This window comes from Castor canadensis, chromosome 5 (genome assembly GCF_047511655.1).
Source record: "Castor canadensis chromosome 5, mCasCan1.hap1v2, whole genome shotgun sequence".
Lineage (NCBI taxonomy): Eukaryota > Metazoa > Chordata > Mammalia > Rodentia > Castoridae > Castor > Castor canadensis.
The window spans coordinates 88,690,871-88,714,659 of NC_133390.1; the positions used below are offsets into that span (position 1 = coordinate 88,690,871).

A 23,789-nucleotide genomic window follows, 5' to 3' on the forward strand; every position below is an offset into this window, starting at 1 on the left:
GCATCCTCAAGTTCTCTAAGCCATTTTAGCAACTTGCTGAACTCAAAAAGGGGTCATGGGAACCACAATGATAGCTAATCTGTCAGAACCTGGGGCATTCAAATTGACATCTGGGCTGGGACCAGTGGCTCACTCCTGAAATCCTAGTTACTTGGGAAGCTGAGATCAAGAGGATGGAGGTTTGAGGCCAGCCTGGACAAATAGTTTGTGAGACCCCATCTCTAAAATAATGAGAGCAAAATGGGCTGGTGGTAGAGTACCCATTTTGCAAGTGTGAAGCCATTGAGTTCAAACCCTAGTACCAACAAAAAAGCAAAAACACAGTGCATTTCACCAGAAGGCAAAAGAACTGCCCTCTAAGTAGGACCTGTGAAGTAACCACAGCCCTGGTTACTTTAGGCTGTGGTCAATTCAACATTCTGAGATTGTGCCATTAACTGAAACCCATAAAAGATGAGGGGAGGGGAGCTAGAGACACTGGTAAAGGGGACAGTATTCTAGTAAAGAATAAAGATCGTGTGAAGACTCAAAAAGGATCAGAACAAGCCAGGTGCCGGTGGCTCACACCTGTAATCCTAGCTACTCAGGAGGCAGCAATCAGGAGGATCTCAGTTGAAAGCTAGCCCTGGCAAATTGTCTGGAGACCCTATCTCAAAAAAAAAAAATTAGAAAAAAGGGCTGGAGGAGTGGCTCAAGCAGTAAGAGTGCTAACCTACCAAGTATGAGCCCCTGGATGCAAAACCCAAGTGTTGCCAAAAAAAAAAAAAGGATCAGAATGATTGAAGGACCATAGAGTATGGGGAAATATGGCAAGAGATGAACTTGATTTACAGATCCCTGGCAAGCAACTACGGGGCTTACAGATTTTATCCTAACGTGGCTGGGGATGTAACTCAGGAGTATAGTACTTGCCTAGCATTGGAAAGACCCTGCTGTATTCAATCCCCAACACCACAAGAAAAAAATGTTTTTTAGTCTCAAGAACAATGGGTACTCATTAAAGACAGACTAAAGCAAATTGTGACTCTCACAACAAAAACTCATACAAGAAAGCTTATGGTTTCATCAAAATCGAAGAACTTAAAGCAGAGACTATCACAAGATAGTTGTTTACCTGACTTGCCTGGCTAGGTGACCTTGGGAAAATCCTCAACCTCTATGTATGAGGGACTTAAAATAGATAATCTTCTAATCTGAAAACTTGCTCCCCTTCACATTGCTTTGAATATCTTCCAATGTTTGCATGCAAAATTCTAGAAGTGTTAGCTTTCAGTTCTTTATTAATATTTTATTAAGTAATATTTTATTTTTTATTTTTTTAACCGTATTTTAAAATTTTTAAATCATGTCTTACACTGAATGATTCTGGAATATCAAGTTGTGCTGTGACTGGAAGTTTGCACATAGCCAACAAAAACAGTAAAATAATGAACCTACTGAAAGCTACACAGCCAATTATTTTACAAAACAGTATTTTTAAAAGTTCATGACTACTCATTATGAGAAACATTTTATCTAGGAGTAATTTCTAAGGCAGCATCTTGAGTTTCTATAAAGACAGGACCTTCCATCTCAGAAGGGGTATCAACAAGAGGACCAGAATCCTCTGTTTCCAAGTGCAGTGGTTTCTCCTGCTCATAGATCAGGTTTGAGCTGACTTTCATTTGAGTCTCTTGCTCTTCCAACTCCAAAGGTGTATTAGGGCCCGGAACTACAACTTCATCTTCATTTTCATGAACAAAGTTACAAATCATATTTGGTCTATAAGAAAAGTCATTCTCCTTCATTTGTAGCCATTCTACTCCATCTGTATTCTCTTCTCCTTCTTTCTTATCTGTCAGAAGGGTTCTTGTCATGCTGAGTTTCTTCATTGTATGGCATTTGGATTTTAACAGTGCTTTATCACTGCCTTCTGCATCCACATGTTCAACATTTTCTTCAAATATAACACAAGTCCCAAGAGTATCTTCATATTCCCCATCAAAGACATAGCTGTCCACTTGAAGAATGCGCCTCTCAGTGTCAATTCCCAGAATCTTGCGTTTATTTTCACATTTTGAGAGAAAATCTGAGTCAATAATTCCTGAGAGTTCCACGAGAACGATCTGCTCCACCTCCTCTGCCTCATCGTCCTCGTCGTCCTCGTCCCAGTCCTCCCAACGCAGCTCCTCGGTCGCTGCCATGGCCCGCGCCTTAAGCAATATTTTAAATAATACTTTTCTAAATAAAATTTTAGAAATAACTTTAAGGTTCCAGAAAAGTTAACAGGGTCGTACCAAGAGTTCCCATAAAAGCTTTCCCGAGTCTCTGCTAGTCTTAGCCTCTTACGGTGTCATGTTAATTTGTCAAAACCAAGAAAACAACATTGGTATATTGCTATTAACTAAATTCCAGACTTTACCAAGATTTCTCTAGTTTTTCCTCTCTTTTTTTTACTGCGCCATGATTCGGTCCTGGCTATCATATTGCACATGGTTGTTCAGCTGAAAAGCATGTAGAGATAGATAGTAGGCAGAGATGTTAGACTGAAAGAGGCACAGAGAGACAGGCAAGGAGATGTCTCAACATCAGCACAGGCTTTATTTGGGAGAAGAAATCTGTGGGGAGTTTTCCAATAGATGCTGGAGCCCCCAGTCTCTTACAGACATAGGAGGCTGGTGGAGACCCCTCTGACCCTCACAAGATAATTCTTCTAGATCAGGTGGGGAGTTTCTAGTAAATAGCTAAAGGCGGATGTGTGTTATTCTTTAGGGCTGGGTGCAGACTTTCCAGTGAGCCACTTGTGAGAGGGAAGGGATTCAGTCCTAATATGACTGCCCTATGTTCACCCTAACAATAGTTATTTCTTCTTTGCTCCTTTGGCCTATGACAGTTTTTCATTCTTTTCTTTTTTGATTGTTGGATCCGGAAAATGAGGGGAACAGGGTTTCACTATGTAGCTTATTTTAATTCATGAATTTTTTATCAAAGATGTTTTTATATTTTTTGTTTTTTTCTTCATTTTTTTACTTTCAAAGATGTTTTTATAAATTAAACATTTTTGTGGGACTGGGGTTTGAACTGATAAGTTTGCTCTTGCAAAGCAGGCACTCTACCACTTGAGCTACATTTCAAGTCCATTTTTTGCTCTGGTTATTTTGTAGATGGGGGGAGGGTCTCAAAAACTATTTGCACAAGTTAACCTTGAACATCAATCCCTCTGATCTCAGCCTCCTGAAACTAGGATTACAGGTGTGAGCCAGCCTTCCTTCTTTCCTTTCTCCCCTTCTCTCTCTCTCCCTTTTTTGTTTTTATGGCACTGGGGTTTGAACTCAGGGCCTCCACCTTGAGCTACTCTACCAGCCGTTTTTTGTGATGAGCTTTTTCCAGATGGGGGTCTCTCAAATTATTTGCCTGGACTGGCTTTGAACCTCTGTCCTCCCGATCTCTGCTCCTGAGTAGCTAGGATTGCAGACGTGAGCCACCAGCACCCAGCCTCCCCTTCTCTCTCTTTTTTTACTTTTCTTTTTTTTTGGTGGTACTGGGGTTTGAACTTAGGGCTTCATGCTTGCAAAGCAGGCACTCTACCACTTGAGCCATACCTCCAGTCCATAATATATGCCAGTGCCCTACTACTTTTTAGCTTTTAATTTTGTTTTCCATAATATCTCTAAATCAAATATAGACATTATCTGTTGACCTCCCACTATGGAAGAAACAAGTGAAATTTAATAGTGTTTTCAATTTCCAGTAGAAAGGAAATTTCAAGGCCAAAGAGATGGAAAATAAATAACTTACAAAAATTTTAATGTTTAAATCTTTCAAGAGTTAAGACAAATCTTTCAACAGTTAATAAGACAGAAGAGGGAATTGATTTTATAAAATGCATTTTTTAAACAGGCCATATTTTATAATGATATGAAATGTCATATCAAATTTAGAAAATTATTCTAAAACTCTATAAAGCATGGGAGTACCATAGTTCTGGTTTATCGTGATAAGAGAAATTGGCCAAAGCCCGTGTAATCTGCATGTGAATTTGATTAAAATTGTTTTGCTTTAAATATATACTTGGTGTTTTTCCTCTAACAAACATTATTAAATATATTGATTACTTTAAGAAATTGATTAACCAAATATAGTTTTTTCATGCAAACGTAAAAAAAAGTTTTCAACTCTCTTCTTTTAGCTTTTTAAAAGTTTTAGTTGTGATCATCTAAATTCAAGAATAACAATTTTTTGTGTGTGGTGGTACAATGCTTTGAACTCAGGGCTTCCTACTTGCTAAACAAGTGCTTTATCACTTGAGCCACAACCCCAACCCAACAAATTTTTATAAAAGCAGTTTTTCACTCATTCATCAAACTTTTTTTGAATACATATAACATATTAAGCATTTGGTCAGTGATAAGTATATAAAGAGCAAAAAAGATGTGATCGGTTTCTTTGAATCTTATATTGTTTTGATGCATGCATGTTGATTAAAAAATTTTAATTATGTAAATTCAAACTGAGACCAGTAATCTGTACTTGTAGTTCTAGCTACTCTGAAGGAAGATCTCAAGTTAGAGGCCAGCCTGGGCAATTTACCAAGAACATGGCTCAAAAAAACATTATGTATGTTCATCCCTCTTTCCCCAGAGATTAAAGAGAAGAAAAGAGGAGAAAGAGGAAGTAATGCTTTGAGTCCTCAATTTTCCTTTGAATTCTCCAGATTACTATCGAAACTGTGTAAAAACTTTTTTTCTCTTTCTTTCTTTCTTTATTTTGGTACTGGGGGTTGAACTCAGGGCCTCACACTTGCTAGGCTTGCTAAGCAGGTGCTCTACTACTTGAGCCACTCACCAGCCCTGTCTTGTGTTGGCTGTTTGGCTTCACACCACTGTCTTCCTGATTTCTGCCTCCAGAGAAGCTAGGATTACAGGCATGTACCTGTATTGATATTGCTTTAATGTCAAGATAGTTCCCTGTACTTGGGAGACTGAGGTAGGAGGATCACCAGTTCAAGGCCAGCCTGGGCTACATCCTTAGGTCCTGTCTCAAAAGAAGAAGAGATTCTAACCCTTATATTCTTATTTGTAGGTAATATTGTCTATTTAAATGAAGATTGGCTTAATAGTTCTCATAAGACCAAATAATATAACTTCATCAGGAAAATGGTATGAGAAGTTAAAATGCATCCATGCAGTATTAAAATCTCTTTACAGTTTGTTTATTTGAAAATTACTTATACAGTTATTTTATTTCTTTTTCTGCTTTTCCTTTATAAATCTATTTTCATCATGGCTGGAAAATAGAAACATTTTTTCTTCTCTACTAAGAATTATCTTCTTAGGGGAAAATATGTCCTTGGTAAAATGACATTTTTGGAAAATAGCTTACAGTGACTAAACAAGTAATATTCTGAATTTCATTTTCTTGAGAATCCCTTTTTTCAAAGTTACCAGTTTTCTAGGCAAAATTATTGTGACTTTTTTTTTGTTTTTCATTTTTTGCCAATACTGGAGTTTTGAACTCAGGGCTTTGTGCTTGCTGGGCAAATACTCTACCATTTGAGTCATGCTGTTAGCCCTTTTTGCTTTCATTTATTTTTCAGGTAGGGTCTCAGACTATGATCCTTCTAATGCCACCTTCTGCATAGTTGGGATTGCAGTTGAGAGCCACCATATCCAGCATAATTTTCGAGATGGGGTTTTGATAACAGTTTTGCCTGGAATGGTAACAAACCACAATCCTCCCATCTCTGCCTCCCATACACCTGGGATTACAGATATGAGCTACTACTTTTGTGAAGGCATTTTAGTGACATTGTTTTGTTTCTGTTATTATCATTGTTATTGCAATTTTCAATGCAAACATATTTGCATAATGGGCTAGAGATAAAATGATCAGAACCTTAATGAATTAACTGCATTACTTTTTTTTTTTTTTTGAGTTGGGGTCTCACTGTATAGCCCAGACTAGTTCTAAACTACTGGGCTCAGGTGATTATCCTGCCTAAGCCTCCCAAGTACTTGGGATTACAGACACGTGGCACCGTGCCCAGCTTCTAATATATTTTTAAACATTTTTATTAGCATCTATTACTTGTACAGGGGTTTTTGTTGTGACATTTCCATATATGCTTACAATGTCCCTTGGTTAGTTTCATCCCCACTATCATTCTCCCTCATTCTTCTGCTCCCTACTAAAAATGGTTTCAATGTTCTATTTTCATGCAGGTTTATAAAGTACATTGACCATATTGACTCTTTTAAAAGGTAATATTGAATACTGAAAATCAAATGAATTGGAAAAAAACCTTCCAACTTTGATTCTTCACTGTATGAGTGTTTATTTTGGATTCTTACTGTGCAATAACTGTGCTAGACATGTGTGGGATATACTGCTGAAAAAGATGGATAGAGATCTTGTTCTTTGAGAGCTTTTAGTTTGCCTGGTTGATAGTGCATGCCCATAATCCCAGCACTCAGGAAACTGAGGGAGAAAGATTTTGAGGTCAAGGCCAGCCTGGGGTATATAATGAGGCTCTGTCTTAAAACCAAACAAATGAACCAACAAAAAAAGAAAGGAAGGAAGGAAGGAAAGAAAGGAGAGAGGGAGGGTGGGAGGGAGGGAGGGAAAAGCTGACTGAGCAAGCAAGGAATAACAGTAAAGTGAGACAGACAGGTTCCAGGTGGGGGAAGGACTGAGCTCTATTTCAGCAGAGAGGAGGATGTCATAACATAATCATGGGGGGAGACAATGTGCTATTTCCAGGAGGGAGCGAGTTTTAAACGAATTTTATTTATTTTTTGCTAGGGATATAGCTCAGTTGATAGAGCACTTGCCTAGCATGCATGAAGCCCTGGGTCAACAACAAACCCAAAAAACAAAAACCAGAATTTTTTTGAAAATTTCAAAATATTTTCTGAACTTCAACATTATTTTAAGAGTATGTTTATAAAGCCACTTGTATAAGGCTTTTATAAGCCATTTGTATAAGGTAAAAAAAGATGCCTTTTTTTGAAAAAAAAAAATAGATTGGAGCTCCATAATCTTGGCCAAGTTATCACACATCACTGCCAGAGCTTCCTACCACACAGGATTATCGTGCAAAAATGAAATGTAACAATGTGCTTTATAAACTTCTGAACACTGAGTTTATCTCCTTCTCTACCTTTCTTGTGCTCCCTGAGGGCTTGGACCACATTTTATTCCACTTTCTGCTTCTAGTACCTAATAAATAATAAAAATAATTAAGGAATGTCTGCCCTATTCAATTGTCTCCAATCAGTAGGGCACCAGTGACTCATGCCTGTAATTCTAGCTGAGAGGAGAGGATCAAGGTTCAAGGTCAGTCCAGGCAAATAGTTTGAGAGACCCCATCTCCAAAATAAGAAGATCAAAAATGAGCTGGAGGTGTGGCTCACATGGTAGAGCGCTTGCCATGAAACCCGAGTTCAAACCCCAGTCCCACCAAAAAAAAAATCCAATCATGGAACAAGGGGAAGGGAGTCACTCTGCACCACTATACTTGTCTAGATGATCAGTTCTGTATTATCTCTTCTACATTTTAGGCTTCATTATGAGCTTATCATAGAAGAAACTGTTGTTTTTGTAAAATTTTGAAAAGTCACTCCAAAAAACCACAATTATTTGATATTCTTAGCCATTATGACCCCAATTTACACATTTCACAGTCAACTGGGGAGCTGGGAAAATAAAGTGTCATTAAAGAAACAAGAGCAGAGCTGCAGACACAGAAGGAAAGAGGCTGGTTCAGGACATTTGAGATGTGGAATTTGTGAAGAGAAGCCAGGGAGGAAGTAATTTGATCTAAGCTTGTCAACTTGGAATGACCCAAAAGTACTTGGTAAAGCACTGTGACATGAGGGAAATATAATAACCTGAATGTAAAGAGGATTTAGTATGAGACCCCTGTATCACAAAGACTGCTTCAACACTATGCAAATTGTTCATAGGTGTGGTTTCTGTCCTGATGTTTCTGTAAGTGGTCTCAAAGCCACTTAAAACTGCATTTCTAATAGTAATTTATGCCAGTATAATTTTACTCTTATTCATAATCTCCTTATAATCAGCCAATTTGCATTGAATCAAAGACGGGTTTTTTTTCAGCGAAATGCTTTCTGAAAAGATCTTTAGTCTTGATAAAGTATATACTTGATAAAGTATATAAGAAGTCCTGTTTATTTAGTTTTTAAATAAGGGACTGCTTAATTTTATGTAACATACCAAAACATTTATATTTGAAATAACAATAAAAGCTAACATTCATTTGGTACTCACTGTGTGTCAGATATTTCTCTAATTAATTTGCATCTAACTGCAAATAATTCTGTCTATATTACCTGTTTAAAAATAGACAATAATGATACCTTCTATCTCAAAAACAGTTGTTCTGTGCTTGCTTCGGCAGCACATACATTAAAAACAGTTGTTCTGTGGTTAAATTGCCCAGCCTTAAAGGACTACACATTGTTTTCCCACACCTGTTATCCCAGCTACTTAGGAGGCAGAGGCCAGAATAATCACAGTTCAAATCCAGCCCAGGCAAAAAGTTAGCAACACTCCATCTCAATAAAAAAAGCTAGACACGTGGTACATACTGTAATGCTAGGTGGTGGGAGATGTAGGTAGGAAGATCATGATCTGAGGCTGGTCCAGGACAAAAATGCAAGACCCTATCCGAAAAATAACAAAAGCAAAAAGGAGCTGAATGTGTGTGTGGCTTAAGTGGTAGAGGACTTGCCTGACAAGCATGAGGCCCTGAGTTCAAACCCAGTACTGTCAAAAAAAAAATATGAAGAAGAAAAAAAGAGAAACTGTATTTTGAATTTTGATCTTTTCTTTGTTTGGTCTTCCCTTTTTCTTTCTTTCTTTCTTTTTTTTTAAATATGGAGATTGAACCCAGGACTTCATATGCTCTACCACTTGAGTTATGTATGCCCCCAGCCCTTCTGTTTCATTTTGTTTTTGAGATAGGGCTGGTCTCAAACTCACAATTCTCCAGCTTCCACCTCCTGAGTAGCTGAGATTACAGGTGTGAGTCACCATGCCCAACTAAATTCTGATGTTTCCTTGGGCTAGCAATATGTGATATGATATTCTTTCCTGACGCTGGGCAACAGTGAGCATAGCTCACAGTCACCACAAGGTCATGGAGGTAAACAGTTATACTTTACAGTGTACTGTGTTGACAGACTATTATATTTGGTAAGTTAGGTATATTAAGTGCATGTTTAATTTACTTTTTGTGTGTGTGTATGTGTGGTGCTTGGATACAATCCAAGGCCTCATGCATGATAGGCAAGCCCTCTACTGCTGAGTTACATGCCCAGCCAATTTACAATATTTGCAACTTATGAGTTCATCATGAGTCAAGAAGCATCTGTATATGATATATAAAGATATATAAATATACATATATAGATGTATATGTATATTTATATGTATTTCAGAATCCAAGATTCTTGGAGTGACAATTAAATGAAGATATGATGCAGACTTTACCTTCCTATGTACAATGGCTGTTTGTAACATAATTTCTTTAATTTCACAGGAATATAGTTATAACTATTATGAGTACTTGGATATGAATCTTTCCTTCAGCATGACTGCCTGTGTACAAGACATATACAACATTTTGAAAACTCTGTTGCAGCATTTAAAATCAAATCACAAAAAATATAGAATGCATCATGTAGCAGAGAAATCTAAGTATGAAATTAGGAACAATTAAACTTGATTGAATGGTTTGGTGTTCATATACATATCTGAAAGACATTTCAAAAATATGCAAGTACTCATAGATAAGTGTCTTGTAAGGGTAAGCAATATAGGCCACATTTTTGATTGGAAAATTATCAAAATTAGATCATAAATATGAGTCACCCTTGTAAGGAGGGGATAAATTTTTAATTAAAGGGAGATTTTTACTTGGCCCCTTGTTTCATTCAGTTGCAGTACAATAAATGTCCCTGCTCTGGGATATTTATAATACCTGTTCAACAAATTAGCTGAACCCATTGGGCTAAGATTCAAAGACTCAATTCATGATTTTGTTATGGTCACATTTTCTTCATAGGTTTCTTCTTCTGTCATCGTATACCCAAATTACCGTAGGATAAAAACTCTCTCAAGTGCTACAGAAACCATCTTCTGTTATAAAAATAAATCCTAATCTATATTTTTGGTTTACTTTAAGTTTTGTGATTCAAGCTTTAGATAATTATTGATATAAAATGTGGATGGTATTAGAGATAATAGCTTATATATTGTGGCATTATCACTGAATTCTTGCTTTTATTTTATCGTTATTATTATTATTTTTGGTACTGGGTGCCCTACCACTTGAGTCATGCACCAGCTCCTGAATTCTGTTTTTATTAGTTTTGTCCATTTTTCCATTTTCACCCATGTCTTTGGTTATCTCAGTCATAAAAAAAGAAAACAAAACAAAACAAAACAAACCAGGTGTAGTAGTACATGTCTGTTATTCCATCATTTTGGAAGCTGAAGTGGGAAGATCATTTCAGCTCAGGAGTTTGAGACTAGCCTGGCAACATGGCCGACTGGCCTCATCACACGGACAGACAGACACACACACAAAAAACCAAAAACAAACAAATAACAACAACAAAACCAGAAAGCAAATGCAAGCACCTCATTGTAACTTATGTTGCTTGACAAAGCAATTCCCTGTGTTAATTTTTTTCTGTTGCAGTTTGAATTAAACTTGAAGGTGCTTAAGCTTTGTTTGAAAACTATAATAACAGAAGCTGAATGTCAGCTTCATGGCATTTTTGTTTTGCTCACTGATATATTCCAAATATAGTGCTGGAACATGCTGTAGAAATTCAATAAACATTTACTGACTATCACACCTTTTAGTTGTAGTGAATATAAACAGTGAAAAAAATGTTTAAATTTAAAAATTGAATCTCTCCCACAGTCCTTTTCCCAAAGCAACTAGCTACTGCACTCTTAAGTAGGGTCTACCCTTGCAGAATTTCTCTATGCATACCTACCTTTCTCTAGTTTTTAGACAGGGAATACAACTTTTGTATATTATCATTATATTGCCATTTGTATTTTTTATTCTTTTAAGATATTTTTCATTTTAGGAAAAAAATGTTAACTATAACAAACTTCTGGACTTATGTGGCACCAACTAAATTTCATTTATACTTTCAGTCAATTATATTTGTATTTTAGGATGATTTGGTAGGTTGGGTCACAGTAAAAAATTTCTAGGGGAATTCTGGGTTTTTTTGTTTGTTTTGTTTTGTTTGGTGATACTGAGGTGAATTCTATTTTATCATTAAAACGCTGTGTGAGTTAAGTAAGTTATTTAACATCTTCATGCCTTGGATTTCTTATCTATAAAATGAAAACTTTCAAGATATTGGTGGTAAATATTTGGCACACCTGGGTCGTAGAAAATGAATGGAACGTCTACCTCAGGATCCTGACCCATGTTACCACTGAGCAGGAATCAAATAAATTGCCTATGCTACATTAACAGTTAATGACAGTCATTTATTGTTATTATTTACCTGTGTGATAATGGTATCATTTTAAATATACAGTTCAATATTTTAAACAATATTGGAATACTACTTCATGACAATCAGTATATGAGAAAGCACTTATGAGTCACTAATGGTATAATATGTGACAGTTACCTAGATTATTTAGAATGAATCAGAATAAGAGTGAAAAATCCCTTCTGGATTTACTAATGCATTTTAAAAATTCTTCCTGACTTTCTAAGTGAATTTGCAAATATACATCCAAACTTGATTCTAAGTCATTACATGTAATTAATTAATTAATGTTTTTTGGGTGATGGGAATTAAACTGAAGGCCTCAGAGCATTCACTGTACCACTGAACTACAACCTCAGCCCATCATTACATTTTTTTTTTTCTGTAGTGGGGTTTGAACTCAGAGCCTTATGCTTGCTAGGCAGGCACTCTATGACTTGAGCCACTCCACCAGCCCCATTCTTACATTTTACAAAAATCTCCAGAGTATAAAGACATTGCTGTGTAAGATTTTGTGTGTGTGTGTGTTACTGGGGATTGAATTTAGGGCTTCTTAAATGCTAGGCAAGCACTCCATCACTTGAGCCACACCCCCAGATGAAGAGGTTTTGAGGTTGTTCCGAATGTTAGTATGAAAACCCTGAGAGTACAATTTAAAATTATTTTGCCCAAAGATTCAACTGAGAGACTTTAGCCAGGTTTACAGCATTCAAAGAAAGCTATTTACGATGAACCCGGAAGTTTTCTTCCTTTAGTATAGTTACATTAAATTCAAGCCGGTAGGAAATTTTGTTTAAGGAAAGCTCCTTAGTCACAAGCACAGAATGTTATCTGTTGCTGCACTTGAGTGCTAGTTACCTGGCATTTGTGCTAGCTGGCAAGGAGTAACAGTGTTCATTCCTTTATGGGATTTTACATTGCCAAATCTCAGAAGCCTTTTACAACTAGCTGCCTAGGAAGACCCAGGACACAACAGTAAACACTTGGAAACACTACTGCAAACAATACTGGAATTAAAATTTAAGAGCATGCTTTATAGTCACAGAGGTAGCTTTTTGGACTGCACAGATTTTTTTTAAATTATGCTTTTTTGCCTAAAGGGTTTTATGAAGTTTGGAAAACTAATTACTGAATTTTAATATGTGAAATCCACACCTGAAAAGAGCAGATCATGACCTCACAGAAGTCTAAAAATATTCTCTGTTGCCTTCGGACCTTGATTCTGTTACAGTATTCTTCTTAGGTTGCCAAATTAAGAATTACTGCTAACGCAGACTTTAATATGTGAGGAAGATTTGGTGTCGTTGTTCCGTTTGTTCACCGGTGAACCACAGGAATACTTACTACCTTATGTAAAACTTATCATATTTCTGCTTCCTTTCTGCTGAATGAGAAAACCTATTTATAGAGTACATAACCTGCAAGGCATGGTAAAGTTTTCTTTCAGGCAATAAAAATGTAATGTAAGTCTTTCCATGTAACGAAAAACAAAAGGCTTGACAAATGTAATTTTTTAAGTACTTAAACGAGAAATACTTAGGAAAACAGATCTCGTAGTCTTTTAATAGGTTGTGGAAATTAACAACACCTCTTAATGGTTGTTGATACCTGATAATTATTGCACAGATATGCTTTGATGGGTACAAAAGTACCAAGAATTCAAAGGTGTATTCTAACATTGAATAAATGGTTACTGATATCCACAAATGTAAGAAGGAAGACAGGAAGGGTAGAAGGATAGAGAAAGGGAAGGCATGAAGGAAAGAAGGACGAGTGTGAGAGAGAGGAAGGAGAAAAGGAAAGAAAGCAGGATAGAAGAAAGGAAGGAATAGTAACCTGCAGGTGAAGTCAGCTAGCATTCCCAATTAGACTGGTCATTTCATGAATTTGTCTGTCACAGTTCCATTTTGAGACCTGAAATATTCTTAAGGGCATTTTTAAGGTGATATCTATGCATGCAGTGCTATATTTACTCAAATGGGATATAATTAGCAATCTGTTAGGCAATTCTCCATATGTAATTAAAGCAAGAATTTTAAGCAAGCATATATAGTTGTAGTTAGGAGAATATTTTGTTGCTATAGGTATATACACTCAATTTATTTTTTTAAGATACTGTAGAAAGATACGAATAAAGGAATGTTTGTCATTCATTCCAGTATTTTTTAAGAATTAAAAACTAGGAGGAACATAAATGTTCATTAACAGATATGGCTGAACAAATTATATGTACCCCACTATTAAATTTTATGCAGTTGCTAAAATGAGCTTGGTATACTAATTTGGAAATTTGTCAAAACAGATACAATCCACAGAATGATATGTTAATAATGATTGATTTATGTAAAATTTTAAAGTTTCTTATGCATGTGTGTACAAATAATTATAAAAAGGAAAGGAACTTTGAGATTGTAGAGTCTTTTGTAATAGAATATGTTCCTGAGTTATTTATGAATTTTTATTTTTATTTTTTGTGGTACTGAGGATTGAACTCAGGCTTCAGGGCCTTGTACCTGCCAGGCAAGCACTTTACTACTTGAGCCCATATTTGCAAAATTTAAAAATCTGAAAGTAGCAATTATATTTGGGTTCAAATTGGTTCATTGTTTAGTTTAACATGCAGACGTATATAAAATTGTTGCTCTTTATTCTAGTTCTTTTGGTTTGTTGTCAATTTTTAAGGCAGATATAGTTCCTGCCTAAATCTGTTGGGGATCCCAACTGATTTCCAAAATCTAGTGAGAATGAAATCTGCCAAACTCAGAAAAAACTCATTTAGGTAGGGTTAAGGAGAAAAGTCTGGGAACTTTACCTTTTGTTGGGTTGGGATAAGACACTCAATATCTTTAAAAATAATTCCTTATTATAATTTTTATTCATTATCATAATTTAGGAGTTTTCTCAATATTCTTCTTATTTAAGAGGATTTTCTCTAAGGCCCTGAAGGCACTAAGCTTCAGCTTCCAAACCATGACCCCTGAACTTTCCTAAAGGGAAAGCAAACAATTAACAACTCCCCTCCCAAAAAATAAGCAGGACAATAGGGAGAAGAAAATAGAATTTAACTATCAGTGGGAGTGTCTCTAACTGCAAATAACCTAAAACTATGACTCGATGGACTTAAGCAATAAGGAAAATGTGGAATTTCACACAGTGAGGAGCTTTTCCAAGAAGACTGCCTGGGAAGGTGAAGGGTCTCTTGTTGGTAGCAGTAGTACAGGGTGGATCTGGAGCTGTAAGAGTAGAATGCATGGCCCATGTCATGAGAGTTGCAGTTGGAAGGGTCTAGCAGGATGGTTTCCAAAGAATCCATGAAGCCATATTTAAGAATGACTCAGCTTTAAACATCTGCCAGACAGTGTGCAAAGCCATCTTAAAAATAGTACCAGCCGAGGAAGAACTTTCTGCTTCCCTTTCCTCTCCTGCCCCTAGTCCTTCAATGAAGAAGGATCAGTGATAGCAGCTGAGAATGTGAGGAGGAGAACAAATAAGAAGCTGCCCATGAAGCCTTTTGCAGAGCAGGTGGCCTGCCTGTATTTACGCTAACTGGGCAAAGCAGTGAGGGGGGAAACCCTACTTTGATGAAAATTGAAGTGTCTATTAACATAATGGCCTGGCCTTTGCGATATCACCTTCTAGACTGTGTAGTGTAATTTAAAGTGGTGATTCAATTTTTTATTACCTAAGCGTGAAGTGGAAAGTTAAAGAACAGCCTGGGTTATCTTCCAAAGGCCCGGGAAGAAGTTTCTGTATTGAATGGATTTTTTCCAGGGAGAGTGAGAAATAAGGATCTCTCAGCTCCACTGTTTAGGTACCATTTTTTCTGGGTCTTTAACTGTCCCTCCCTATTTACCTTCATGTATAAGCACTTACACATGTTCAGAGTCACTTTTTTTTTTTTTTTTTGTGGTACTGTGGTTTAAATTCAGGGCCTACACCTGGAGCCACCAGCCCATTTTTTTGTGAAGGGTTTTTTTGAGATAGGGTTTCATGGAACTGTTTGCCCAGGCTGGCTTCGAACCATGATCCTCCTGATCTCTGCCTCCTGAGTAGCTAGGGTTACAGGCGTGAGCCACCAGCGCCAGGCTCCGTATTACTTTTAAGATCAGCTTAATAATGTTGTCTTCTAGACTGTGAGCACAGGATGTCTCTCCATTTATTTAGATTTTTTTAAATGACTTTCAATAATGTTCTATAATTTTCAGCATAAGAATTTTGAAGTTTTTGTTGTTAAATCTATTCCTCAGTATTTTTTAAAAAAATTTTTTGGTAGGCCTGGGGAACTCAGTGTTTCACACTTGCAAAGCAGTGCTCTAACATCTTTTTGATGTTATTGTAAATTAAATGATTTTTATTAATTTTGTTTCAGGCTGTTCATTGCTGTACATAGATATACAACTGAGTTTTGTATATGGAAGGCCCCCAACTTAGAATGCTTTGACTTACAGTTTTTCAACTTTATAATGGTTCAAAAACCATAAACATTCCGTATAACCTGTACTTTGAATTTTGGCTTTTTTTTTTTGGGCAGTACTGGGGTTTGAACTCAGAGCCTCATGCTTGCTAGGCAGGCGCTTTACCACTCGAATCAGTCCATCAGTGAATTTTGACTTTTGATCTTTTCCCAGGATAATGATATAGTATGTTGAGATCTATGGAGTAGTTTTTTGTGATCCTTTTTTTTTTTTTTTCCAGTACAATATTGACTTACCATGCTGTGTTGCAGCAGGAAACTCCAGTTCCCGGCTAGCTTTGTGATCAGGAGGGTAAACAACAAATGCTCCATAGCATTCTGTGTTGCTCAGCTATGTTATTTGCTAAGTCAAGTGTATTAAATGCATTTTTATCTTAGCATATTTTCAGCTTACAATGAGTTTATCCAGACATATGCCCATCCTAAGCTAAGGAGGAGCATCTATAACGATCTCGTATCTTGCAATTTTGTTGAATTTACTTATTGGTACTTAAAGTGTTTTAGTGGATTCCTTAGGATTTTTCTGCATAGAAGATTTACATCATCTTCAAATAGAGATAGTCTTGCTTCTTCCTTTTCAATCTGGATAGGGTTTTTTTTTCCCTCCCCTTTTTCTTCTCTAACTGCCCTGACCAGAGCCTTCAGTACAACGTTTAAAAAAAAAAAAAGAAGGGATAAGGACATATTGGGTTTTTTTCATGGTACTGGGGTTTGAACGCAGGGCCTGAGGCTTGCTAGGCAGGCGCTTTACCACTCAAACCACTCTGCCAGCCCTCATATTGTCATTCTTGATCAAAAGGAAAAGCATCCCGTCTTTCACCATTAAGTTAGTGTTAGCTGTGGGTGTTTTGTAGATTCCCTTTATCTGGTTGAAGAAGTTCCCTTCTGAGCCTAGTTTGTTAAGTGGCTTTATCATGAAAGGGCATTGATTTTGTCAAGTGCTTTTTCTGAATCTCTTTAAATAATTGTCTGGGTTTTATCCTTTATTCTGCTTATGTATATTTTAAATTTAATAGATAATACAAATTACTTTTCCAAAGCTATAATAATTTATATTCCCAATAGGAATGATAAAACATCTCATTTACTTATTGTCTGCAATGGTTATTATTAAGTTCCTCTTAATAATAACTTTTCTTTTTCTTTTTTTGGTGATATTGGGGTTTGAACTCAGGGACTTGCACTTGCTAGGCAGGCACTCTACCACTTGAACCACATCTCCAGCCACACTGTTCTACTTGTCAGGTTCTTGATAATTAGTGAAGTTGAAGGTAGTTTGTTCCGTATTAGTTATGAATAATATAGTTATTTTCTGTAAGTCCGTAAAAATATATTCCTGGAGAATACAAGAAGTCATTCACTTTGACTCAATCATTACATTAAAATTATTTTTTACTTAAGATTTTAGGTAAACAAGCCAGGTGCCAGTTGCTCACACCAACAATCCTACCTACCTGGGAGGCTGAGATCAGGAGGATCTCAGTTTGAGGCCAGCCTGGGTAAATAGTTCTTGAGACCTCATTTCCAAAATAACCATAGCAAAAATGGACTGGAGGTATGAATCAAGCAGTAGAGTGTCTGCTTTGCAAACATGAAGCTCTGAGTTCAAACCTCAGTTTCCCCCCACCAAAAAAAAAAGATTTTAGGTAAATGTATATAAAACTCAATAACTTCTTGTTTTTAGGTTTTAAAAGTCAAGGATTTTCCATCACACCTTTGACACATTTAAAATTATATCCTCAAGAGTCTACCATGCTTTTTTGGCTAAAGAACTGATCATATGGGATCTAAAAATTTCTGGGTATTAAAAACTGTCACTGTGACTCTGCCCTATAATTCTCCATGTTTGCTTTTGGTTTCTTTCAACCATGCACTAATCTGCATTTGGCTAATGGGTAAAATTGCCATTTCCCACAGGAATGTTTTGGTAGTTTGACTCTTCATGGAATTTTAGTATTTCAGCAAAATTGTTGAGTTTAATGGCATAATATTAAAAATAATATTTTCTCATTATTCTTTTAAATCTGTAGAATTTTAAGTTCACTTATCCCATTCCTCATCCTGGCCATTTGTGTCTTGTCTCATTTTTTCTGCTCAGCCTGATTATAGGCTTATCAATTTTATTTAGGTCTTCATACAATCAGCTTTTTTTCCCCTTTATTTTTTTTTTCTTTAGTGTTGTGTTGGTGGGGGTACGTTGTAGCATTTACAAATGTTCTTATAATATATCAAGTATATCATACTTGGATTCACCCCCTCCACCACTCTCTTTTATTCCCCTCCCCTGATTCCTGAAATAGTTTCAACAGGTATCATTTTTGGATTTACATACAGGTACAATCAGCTTTTGTTTTTATTTCTAGGTGTAGACTTTTAGTTCAAACCCCAGAACTGAAAAAAAGGTGCAATGTTATAAATTCCCCTCTAAATGTTGCTTATGGAGAATTCCACAAATTTTGGCATATTAGTATTTATATTATTTCAGTTCTAAGACTTTCTAGTTCCCCTATTGATTTCTTTGATGTTACTTTGAGGAAGTTCTTTTTTTTAAAGATGTAATAGAAGATGAGTTTATTTTATTTTAGTCTTTTTAATTTGATTATTTTTACATTTACTCACATGTGTATACATTGTTTGAACCACCTTCTCACTCCCCTCACCCCATTTCCGGGCAGAACTTGTCCACCTTCTTGTTCTCCAATTTTGTTGAAGAGAAAACGTAAGAGATAATGAGAAAGACATAGCATTTTTGCTAGTTTGAGATAAAAATAGCTATACAGAGAGATTACTAGCGTTGCTTTCATGTTGCAACCCACATTGGTTCATCTCTTCCAGACCTCTTCACTACTTCGCAATCACCTTCCCATGGTGGCCTCTGCCAATTTAAGATTACTTTATTTACTCCTCTCCAGTGACCACATCAACCACTTTCAAGGTTTAGGTTTCCTTCCCTTTTCCTAGTGCTCCAGTATGTGTTGTCCCCTTAGTGTGTGAACCCTGTCCAATAATATTACTGCATTTGTTTTGGGTCTATAATCCATATATGAAGGAGAACATGCAATTTTTGGCCTTCTGAGCCTGGCTAACTTCACTTAAGATAATGTTCTCCAGTTCCATCCACTTACTTGCAAATGACAAAACTTCATTCTTCTTTGTGGCTGAATAACATTCCACTGTGTATAAATACCACATTTTCTTGATCCACTCATTGGTAGAGGGGCATCTTGGCTGTTTCCATAACTTGGTTATCATGAATAGTGCTGCAATAAACATGGGTGTGCAGGTGCTTTTGGAATAACCTGAGTTGTATTCCTTCGAGTATATCCCTAGGAGTGGTATTGCTGGATCATATGGCAGATCTAGGTTTAGTTTTTTTAAGAAGCCTGCATATTGTTTTCCAAAGTGGTTGTACTAGTTTACATTCCCACCAGCAGTGTATGTGGGTTCCTTCCCACTCTCCCCAACCTCCCACATCCTCACCAACATTTGTTGTTGGTGGTGTTCTTGATGCTAGCTATTCTAATAGGGGTGAGGTGGAATCTTAGTGTGGTTTTGATTTGCATTTCCTTTATGGCCAGGGATGGTGAGCATTTTTCATGGTTTTTTTTTTTTTTTGCCATTTGGACTTCTTCCTTTGAAAAAGTTTTGTTTAGTTCAGCTGCCCACTTTTTCATTGGTTCATTGATTTTTAGGAAGTTTAGCTTTTTTTCTTCCCTGTATATTCTGGTTATCAGTCTCTCATCTAATGGATAGCTAGCAAAGATTTTCTCCCACTCTGTGGGTGGTCTGTTCAATTTAGAGACCATTTTTTTTTGTTGTGCAGAAGCTTTTTAATTTCATGCAGTCCCATTTGTCCATCCTTTCTCTTAGTTGCTGGACTGCTGGAGTTCTACTGAGGGAGTCCTTGCCTATACCTATTGCTTCCAGAGTATTCCCTACTCTTTCCTGTACTAACTGCAGGTTTTGGGTCTGATATTAAGGTCCTTAATCAACTTTGAGTTGATACTAGTACAAGGTGATAGGCATGGATCTAGTTTCAGTTTTCTGCAGGCAGATAACCACTTTTCCCCAGCAACATTTGTTGAAGAGGCTCTCTTTTCTCCATTGTGTTTTTGGTTCCTTTGTCAAAAATAAGGTGGGTGTAGGTGCATGGATTCATATCTAGGTCCTCTAATCTGTTCCACTGGTCTTCATATATGTTTTTGTGCCAGTATCATGCTGTTTTTATTGCTATGGCTCTGTAGTATAGTTTGAAGTTGGGTATTGTGATACCTCCAGCATTGCTCTTTTTGCTGAATATTGCCTTGGCTATTCACAGTCTTTTGTATTTCCAAATGAATTTTAGGGTAGGTTTTTCAATCTGTGATGAATGTCATTGGAATTTTGACGGGAATTGAATTGAATATGTAGATTGCTTTTGATAGTAGAGCCATTTTTACTATGTTGATTCTGCCAATCCATGAGCATGGGAGATCTTTCCACTTGTCTTCCTCGATCTCTTTCTTCACTTGCTTTGTAGTTCTCCTTGTAGAGGTCATTTACATCCTTTGTTAAATTTATTCCTAGGTAGTTGATTTTTTTTGAGGCTATTGTGAATGAAATTGTTTTCCTATATTCTTTCTCAATTTGTTCATTGTTGGTGTATAGAAAGACTACTGATTTTTGTAAGTTGATTTTGTATCCTGCTACATTGCTGAAGCTGTTTATGGTGTCTAGGAGTTTTTGGGTGGAGTTTATTGGGTCTTTGAGGTATTGCATCATGTCATCTGCAAGTAGGGATACTTGAACTATTTCTTTACCTATTTGTATTCCTTTTATTTCTTCTTTTAGCCTTATTGCTCTGGCTAGGAATTCTAGGACAATGTTGAGTAGGAGTGAGGAGAGTGTGCATCCTTGTCTTGTTCCTAACTTTAAGAGAAATGGTTTCAGTTTTTCCCTGTTAAGTATGATGTTGGCTATAGGTTTGTTACATATAGCCTTTATAATGTTGAGGTATAGTCCTTCTATTCCTTGGTTTCTTAAAGTTTTTATCATGGAGTGGTATTGAATCTTATCAAAGGCTTTTTCTGCATCTATTGAGATGATCAAGTTGGTTTTGTCTTTGCTTCTACTAATGTGCTGTATTACATTTATTGATTTGCATATGTTGAACCATCCCTGCATTCCTGGGATGAAGCCAACTTGGTCATGGTGAATGATCTTTCTGATATGTTATTGGATTCGGTTTGCCATTATTTTATTGAGGATTTTTGCATTGATGTTCATTAAAGAGATTGGCCTGTAGTTCTCCTTTTTGGATGTGTCCTTGTCTGGTTTTGGGAAGAGTGTAATACTGGCTAAATAGAATTGGTTATGCAGTGTTCCTTCCCTTTCCTTTTCGTGGAAAAGTTTAAGAAGTGTTGGTATTAATTCTCTCTTTTTTTTTTTTGGTGGTGGGATTGAACCCAGGGCCTCACGCATGCTAGGCAAGCGCTGTACCACCAAGTTACATCCCAGCCCAGTATTAGTTCTTCTTTAAAGGTCTAATAGAGTTCAGCAGAGAATCCATCAGGTCCTGAATTTTTCTGCTGCTTCAATTTCATTATGTGTTATAGATCTATTCAGGTGATTAATATCCTCTTGGTTCAATTTTGGGTGATCATAAGTATCTAAAAATTTGTCCATTTCTTCAAGATTTTCAAATTTATTGGAATATAGGATCTCAAAGTAGTCTCTGATGTTTCCCTGGATTTACTTGGGGTGTTTTCAAGGAAGTTTTTAAGTTTACAAGTTTTGAGGGATTTCCTTGATAGCCATTATTGAAACCTGACACAATTATATCTTACTCAAGAGTATACTTTCTGTGATTTAAATTCTTTTAGAATTTTTAATTTTGTTTTATGACACATTACATATGGCCTAGCTTCATTAATGTTCCAGTGCATGTGAAGAGTGTGTATTTTACCATTGTTTGGTGGGTTATTCTACACATGACAACTGGATTGGACAGATCATTAGTGTTGCTCCAGTCTCTGTATCTTCCCTGATTTTGTGTCAGAGTACTTGCTGTATCAATTATTGACAAAGAAGAACTGAAATCTCTCATTCTCATGGCAGACTTCTCTATTTCTCCCTGAAGTTCATCAATTTTTGCTTCTTGTATTTTATTTTATTTGTATAAATATTTTAGGCATTTCTACATTTTATTTATTTTTTGTGGTCCTGAGTTTTGAACTCACTAACATTTTGAACCACTCCACCAGTCCTTGCTTCATGTATATTTAATTTTAATTTTTTTCTTTGCTTATAACAGTAGGGTTTTTCGTTAATTTAATTTTTGAGGCAGGGTCTCGCTATGCAGTCCAGGCTGGACTTCAACTCCTGGACTTCCTGCCTCCACCTGCTAAGTACTGGAATTACAGACAGACACTACCACATCACCTGCTGCTTCATTTGAAAGCTCTGTTATTGGACATATAAATGCCTAGGAATATTATGTCCTTTTGAGGAATTGGCTTCTTTGTCATAAAATTACCCTCTTTATTTATGAAGATATCCTCTTCTATGAAATCTACTTTGGTATTAATAAAGCTAGGGTGTGTGTGTGTGTGTGTGTGTGTGTGTTTGTGTGTGTGTGCACGCACATGTGAGCATGCTGGGGATTGAACCCAGGGCCTAGCCTCTACTAAGCATATGCTTTACCACTGAATTACATTCCCAGGGCCTTCATAACTTAAATTTTTTTGTCATTTTTGTTTGTTTAGTGTAACTGGAGTTTGAACTCAGAACTTCATGCTTGTAAAGCAGGTGCTCTACCACTTGAGCCAAACCTCCAGTCCATTTTGCTCTGATTATTTTGGAGATGGGGTCTCTTGAGCTACTTGCTAGGGCTGGCCTGGAACTGAGATCCTCTATATCTCAACCTCCCAAGTAGCTAGGATTACAGGTGTAAGTAAATCTATCATTTTGCTATGTGTTTTATGTTTCCAATAACTGATTTTTTTATTTTTTCTATTTCTGCCAATTTTGTAGCAATGAATATTTTTATTATATTCTATCTCTATATTGGCTTTTAGCTATGATTCTTTGATGCTCATTGTAGTGGTTTATTTTTTGCTTTAGGATTTTTAGGATATGCCTTTAACTTATCATGTCTATCTTAAAGTGATATTAGATGACTTTTAACATAGTATAATACATTATAACATTTTACTTCCATTTGTTTCCTTCCAGCCTTTGTGTTATTGTTGTCATATACTTTACCATTTTATATGTAGTCCCCAGAATATGTCCTTTTTTTGCTTTAATTAGCTAATTATCTTTTAAAGAGACTTAAATAGTAAGAGATAATAGCTGTAAAATTGCCCACCTAATAGCCATTTCTAGTGTAGATGTCTTTGTGTAGATACAGGTTTTCATCTGCTATCATCTTCCTTCTCATTGAAGGATTTCCCTGAGCATTTTTTATAGTACAGTTCTGCTTGCTAGTGATGAATTCTTTCGGGTTTTGTTTATATGAAACTGTTTTTATTTCCCATCATTCTTAGCATATTTTTCTTTCTGAGTATAGAATTCTAGGTCAACAGTTTATTCCTTTTAGTATTTTTAATTGTTACTCAACTGTCTTTAAATTTACACTGTAAATGAAAAATCAATAATTTTTCTTATTTTTGTTCTTGTGTACATGATGTATCTTCTTTCCTCTGGCTGTTTTTAATGTTTTTAAGATTTTTTTCTTTATTAATGATTTTAAGTAGTTGGTGGATGATGTGTCTTGCTATAGTTTTCTTCATATTGCTTATGCTCAT

The 23,789-nt window shown here is 36.3% G+C and overlaps 1 long non-coding RNA gene and 1 pseudogene across 1 annotated transcript in view; one reads left to right on the plus strand and one right to left on the minus strand.

Annotated features, from left to right (window-relative positions):
* LOC141423285 (uncharacterized) overlaps window positions 1–23,789 on the plus strand; it is a 34,469-nt gene that overhangs the window by 5,800 nt on the left and 4,880 nt on the right. The gene's annotated exons all lie outside the window — the stretch shown is intronic.
* On the minus strand, window positions 1,323–2,183 carry LOC109696464 (general transcription factor 3C polypeptide 6 pseudogene; annotated as a pseudogene).